Genomic DNA, 6,201 nt, shown 5'->3' with positions numbered 1-6,201 from the left:
CCTTCTGATGTGGGCTCCCCTAGGTCAGAGTGTTTGTTTACAGGTGGATAATACCAATCAAGAGGAGGCCTAGAACCCAAACTTTAAATCTATTGGTAGCTTCACTTCTGACATGAGGTATTTCCTGATTTTTACCACCACCACCTCTGCCCTTATCCCCAATGACTAGTGATTCTCCCCCCCATAAAAAATTACCTATTTATTGTTTACATTTTTTATCCTTATATGTACGTATGCTATCTTCCCCAGTTGAATGTAAGCTTCTTGAAACAGGAACTATTTTATTTTTGTCTTTGGAACCTTTAGCACAATAACTGGCACACAGTGAGTGTTTAATAAATATCTGTTGATTGACATTAGAAAACCTCAAGCCATCCCAGGGATATCTTCTGTATCTGTATCTACCTGTAGAGTGGTTTAGCCAGCAGAGGTTTTAGGTCAAAGAAAAGGAAGGACCTTAAATGCAAAAGAGGTGACTTTTCAGGAGAGAGAACAGTCAGGCCTTAGCTATCCCAGAAGAAAAAGCTTTTAAGCACTTGTTGATGCAACTAGTGACAAGACCTCTTTCTGGCTGCTGTGACTCTACGTCTCCAGAAGCCCTGCTTCTGGCATTTCACAGAAGATCACTCAGACTATGGACTATCCCCGCTTGCCCCTTATCCCACTAACAGGCTTTATCATGACCTTGCCATCATCAAAATTGCTTTGTGACTCTCTACACTCCCTTGTATCTATCCCCAGCTGACCAAAAACCCTAAGATGACCTGATCTGAGGAGCAATATTACAGATTGGGGACACTAGGAGTAATATCCTCATCACAGTTTCCGGAAAGATGTCTACCGCTATTCTTAGAGAAAGCTTCAAAGACGATACCAGGGGAAAAGTAAGTATGTTCTCCCTTCTGTGTGTGCCTGTGGTGATGTATTGATAACACCTTCCCAGACATGATTTATCTGGGGTTCTTAACTTGGGGTCATTGAACTTGTTTTGCTTTTAAATATTTTGATGATTATATTTTGTTTATTATTTTATTTTCATGTATAACAATTATTTTTTATCAATCTGTCCCTCCTAATACTCCCCAGAGAACAGATTTTAAAAAAAAAAACCTGAAGAACAAATCATCAATACATACCTACTTAGTTCAACGAGAGAAGTTAGTATGTTTCATTTCCTTTATAACCATTTATATCTTATTTTATCTATTCAAAAGCATTTATTTTGAGAAAAGATCCATAGGCTCTGTCAGATTACCAAAAGATTCCATCTCACAAAGATACACACACAAACACACACACACCAAGAACCTCTGATTCAGAAGAACAGATTAATGTAATGTCAGGGATTCCTAAAACTTCAAAACATGTTTATCCTCAGTGTAAAGATAAAGTAGCTGCTTCAATAATTTCTTTAATGCCTTGCACATTTCCTTTTTCCCCAGAAACTTTCTTTTCTCTGCCTCCTCCTGCATCTCCCCATTAGCTGTTCAACATCTCCACTCATGTATGTCCTAAGGCAGAAAATTAACTTCCTCTGCTTTCTCTCTCCAGATTCCCTGTCCCTACCCAGCTCAATTTTATGTTCTTCAGTCTATTTCTTATTCTGTCTTTTCTTCCCATTGTGCCCTCCACAACATTTTCTGGACAACTGACAAATTTCCCTTCTTCCTCTTTTCATGTTTTTTCCACCTTTCCATTCGCAGAACCCTGACTTTCTCTAGAAGATATTACATTTCTAGCCACTGTCTCCATTACTGATTTCTCCTACTCCCGTGTTTCCTGACATATTGGGCCAGGAAAGGGAATTACCATGATCCTTGCTCCCTACTGTCACTTTCAGACTTTATCTCAGTTACCATGACTCAGCAACCTCCCCTCCATGAGGCTCACCCCACTCATCTGTACCATCCAGTCTAACACCTTGTTGCAGTGACAGGGCACTGTCTTTCCTTTCTAGAAGAGCTCATAGTCTCTCTTTAACCTAGCACATGAAGTGAGGACTTCAATATACACGCAGATGTTCCCTCAAACAGCCTCCTTTAATTTACCTCCTTAAGTTTACTAACCCCCTTAAATTCTATTACCTACATGTTCAATCACATTGCTACCCAGAATGACAGCTATTTTTTGATCTCAATATCTCCAATAACTATGCCACCTCCATGACTCTGAACTCTAGAAGTTCCCTCTTTCATCATTCTTTCCTATTCTTTCATCTGTCTCCTTTTCCTCACTCTCTTTGTTTATGTACTATTTATTTATTTTCAACAATCTTTTATAAAAAAAAATGAATTCCAAATTCTCTCCTTCCCTCTAGTTCTTCTCCCACCCATTGAGAAGACAAGTAATATGGTATCAGAAGTATATGTGAAATCATGCAAAACATAATTTCCATATTAGCCATGTTGCAAAAAAGCAAGAAAAATAGAGAAAAGATATACACAAATACTTTGTGTATAATATATATGTAACTATATATATACATAGATAGATATACATATTACACACACATACACACACTTCAATTTGTACTCAAAATTCTCTCTTTAGAGGTGGATAGCATTGTTTAATCATGAATCCATCAAAATTTTCTTGGATTATTTTCTTGATCAGAAAAGCTATCTTTCACAGTTGATCATCATTACAACATTGCTGTTAAAGTGTGCAATGATCTTCTGATTCTGCTCATTTCACTTCTGCATCAGTTTATATATGTCTTCCCAGGTTCTTCTGAAACCATCTCCCTCCCATCCTTTTTATATCACAACAATATACAGTCACAAGCATATTCCACAAATTGTTCAGTGATTCCCCAATTGATGAGCACAGCCTCAGTCTTCCATTCTTTGCCACTACAAAAAGAGCTGCTATAAATATTTTTGTACACATAAGTCCTTTTCTTTTTTCTCTGATCTTTTTGGAAACAGACCTAGTAATGGATTGCTGAGTCAAAAGGGATGCACAGTTCCATAGCCTTTTGGGAATAGTTCTGAATGGTTGGACTAGTTCACAATTTTACCAACAATGCACTAGTGTTCCTATTTTTCCACATCCCCTCCAGCATTTATCATTTCCCTTTTCTGTCATGTTAGCCAATCTGGTGAGGTAGTATCTCAGAGTTGTTTTAATTTGAATTTCTCTAATCAGTAGAAGCAGACATTGAAAAGATCCATTCCAGATTTTTTTTTTCAGGAGATGATCACTAGATGTATTTCATTTCTATTTTACTCTCTTGTTCTAGGATATCAGGGAAGTTTTACTTTATAATTTCTTTAAATATGATGTCTAGGCTCTTTTTGTCATGACTCTCAGATAATCTAATGATTCTTAAGTTTTTTTCTCAATCTATTTTCCAGATCAGTTGTTTTTCCAAAGGATATTTCACACTTTGTTCTATCTTTTCATTCTTTTTGCTATGTTTTATTGTTTCTTGACAGCTCACGGTCTCATTAGCTTTTCTTTTCCCAATTTTTTTAATTATTTTCTTCAACGAATTTTTGTGCCTCTTTTCTATTTGATTAATTCTGTTTTAAAGGTGTTATCAACTTCAGTATTTTTATGCCTCTTTTATTGAGCTGTTAATTCTCTTTTTGTAATTTTCTCGCATCACTCTCATTTTCTTTTCCCGATTTTTTTTCTATCACTCATCTCTTGCTCTCTCTCTTTTGAAACTCTTCCAGACATTCTTGTTGGGCTTGGGTCCAGTTTACATTTTTTTCTTTGAGGTTTTGCTTGTAGCTATTCTCACATTGTTGTCTTTTTCTGAGTTTGTGTCTTTGTCTTCCCCGCCACCATAATTGCTTTTTGCAATCAAGTATTTTTTATATATTTGATCATTTTTCCAGCCTATTTCTTGATTTTGAACTTCATGTTAAAGTTGAGTTCTGCTCTACTGGAGGTTTTGGTACACTGCTTCAAGCTTCAGGTTTTTTCATGCTGCTGTTTTAAGAGCTAGTTCTGAGGGTCTGCAACTTTTCTGTGCTTCCAAGGTGGTGTGATCTGGAGGCAGGTATAATCATTGCTCTCCTTGTCTGTGTTCTGCTCTCTATGCAAGAAGGGCCCCTTCTCCCCTGCAGGCACAAGTGCTAGTGCTCCTTTTGGCCCTGGAATTGTGACAAGGGCCCCTGGTCCCCTGCAGCTGCAGACACTAGTGCTCCTCTCTGCCTTGGAACTGCAAGCCGAAACTGCATATGGCTATGCAACAGGGTTCTGTGCCCAGTGCCTCCACAGAGTCCCTTATAATCTCTTTCTGACCAGTTTACAGGTGCCCTGCTGTCGCTGGCTTGAAAGCTCTAAATGCTGCTACTGCCACTGTTGCAGAAGTCTCCAAGAACCACCCCTTGGTCTAGGCTAGCCTCTATCCTGGAGTCACAGATATTTTCTGCTAATCTCTTAATTGTCTTGGGCAGGAAAAATGTCTCACCTGTATGATTTTGTGATCTTCTTCCACTTCAGAATTCAATTTGAAGATTTATTTCAAAATTGTTTCTTTGTTTTATGGGGGAGGGAGGATATTAAGAAAGTTTGGCTGGGTTGCTGTATCTATTCTGCCATCTAGGCTCCACCCTTTCTCCCTCATTCTTAAACCCAATCCTCACCTTCACTGTGACTTACAGTTCCTCCTTCATCCTTTTCCCAGCTCATCATCCCTACTGTAGCTTTGCTTTACTTTCTTCACAGTCTGCTTCACAGTAAGCCCTGGCTTACTTGCTACTCCTCAAATACAACATTCCATCTTCTGTCTTCATGCCTTGATGCCAGATGTCCCCCACACCTGGAATGTTCTTTCTCCTTCACCTCTACATCTTCATTTCCCCAGCTTCTTGCAAGACTACGCTTAAATGTCACCTTTTCAGGAGGCCTATACTAGTCCCCCTAGCTACTAGAGCATTTGTATCTGGTGTCACCTATTTACTTTATACATCGTTTCTGTGCATCTAGTTATTTATACAGCATCTGATGCATGAGGATGTAAGATCTTTGAGGGCAGGGGCAATGCTCTTGCTTTTGTATCTCAAGTGCTTTCCACCTTACCTGGCGTACAGCGAGAGCTTGATAAATGTTTGTTGACTGACTAAATACATGTTATAAATACATTCTGACTGTTCATTTTTATCTGTAAATTCTTTGATCTTATTGCCACAGAAGTTCAAAAGTCTTGTAGACTAACAGGGATCAGGATGACACAAAGTAAAGTAAGGCTTCTGATATGCCAAATAAGTTGTGAAATGTTATAACTAGAAAGAATTTTCCAGATCATTTAGTCCAACCATCTAATTACACAGAGAAGAAAATTGAGATCTGGATTGGTTAAGTGACTTGCCCACTAGTTAGTTGTATAGCCTAGACTAAAAACTCAGGTGTCTTTACTTCTAGTCCAATGGTATATTCATCATACCACAAGCATTCGTTCAAAAATCTTTACCCCTAAAATATTTATCGGGCACATACCATACTGTATACACTTTCTGGTTCTAGGTACAAAGAAATATAATTCTTTTCCATGAGGAGGAAAATGGCATAAAAGAGCTACAAAGTTTTGATGGACTCCGAAACAAATATTTATTGACCAAGAAATTCACAGAAACTGAAGAAGCGAAGCAAGGTGGTTGTTCTAAGGGCTAAATAAATAATTAAGGAGCTAGATGTACAGGAACCAGGAAAGCAGTCCCAGCAGAAGTAACAGCTTGATGTGTCAAAGTTGTCCTTTACAATAGCCCTGAGACTTTTCCACTTTGCCTTCTGTCTCCCTTTGGTGCTTAAACATCTGAAAAACAATGCAGGAGAAAACAGGCACAGCTGTGAAACATAAAGTTACTGAGGGTGGGGAGAGAATTTATAATCATTTAAAAAAAATTTTTTTTGAGACATGGGTTCCAGCAGAGCCATAAATAGGGAGGGGTGACTCATCTTTGCCCCAGGGTGCCAAATTTAGAGGGTGCTGACAGCACTTGCAGTCCTGCAACAGCATAGATACAACAAAGCTTAGCACTTAGTTAGCAAGAATAATTAGCTAAAATGGGAAGCTACCAGATGGCACTTCCTCCCTCCCAAACTGTACTGAGTTCCTACCCATCCTGGCTCTACCCTCAACTACTCCTCCTCCCTACCTGCTTTATAATAGCCTTCTATGTCCAGGCCTCTGCTGTTCCCTACCCTCACCCACTCCACAACTAAATTGGCCTTGACAATTGTGCAAGC

The 6,201-nt window shown here is 38.7% G+C and overlaps 1 pseudogene; it reads left to right on the top strand.

Moving 5' to 3' along the window:
• The first annotated feature begins 833 nt into the window (after positions 1 to 833).
• Positions 834 to 6,201, top strand: part of LOC118846870 — a 28,609-nt pseudogene continuing 23,241 nt past the window's right edge.

The sequence above is a fragment of the Trichosurus vulpecula genome, chromosome 4, assembly GCF_011100635.1.
Source record: "Trichosurus vulpecula isolate mTriVul1 chromosome 4, mTriVul1.pri, whole genome shotgun sequence".
Classification (NCBI taxonomy): Eukaryota; Metazoa; Chordata; class Mammalia; order Diprotodontia; family Phalangeridae; genus Trichosurus; species Trichosurus vulpecula.
This window is presented reverse-complemented; position numbering and strand designations above follow the sequence as displayed.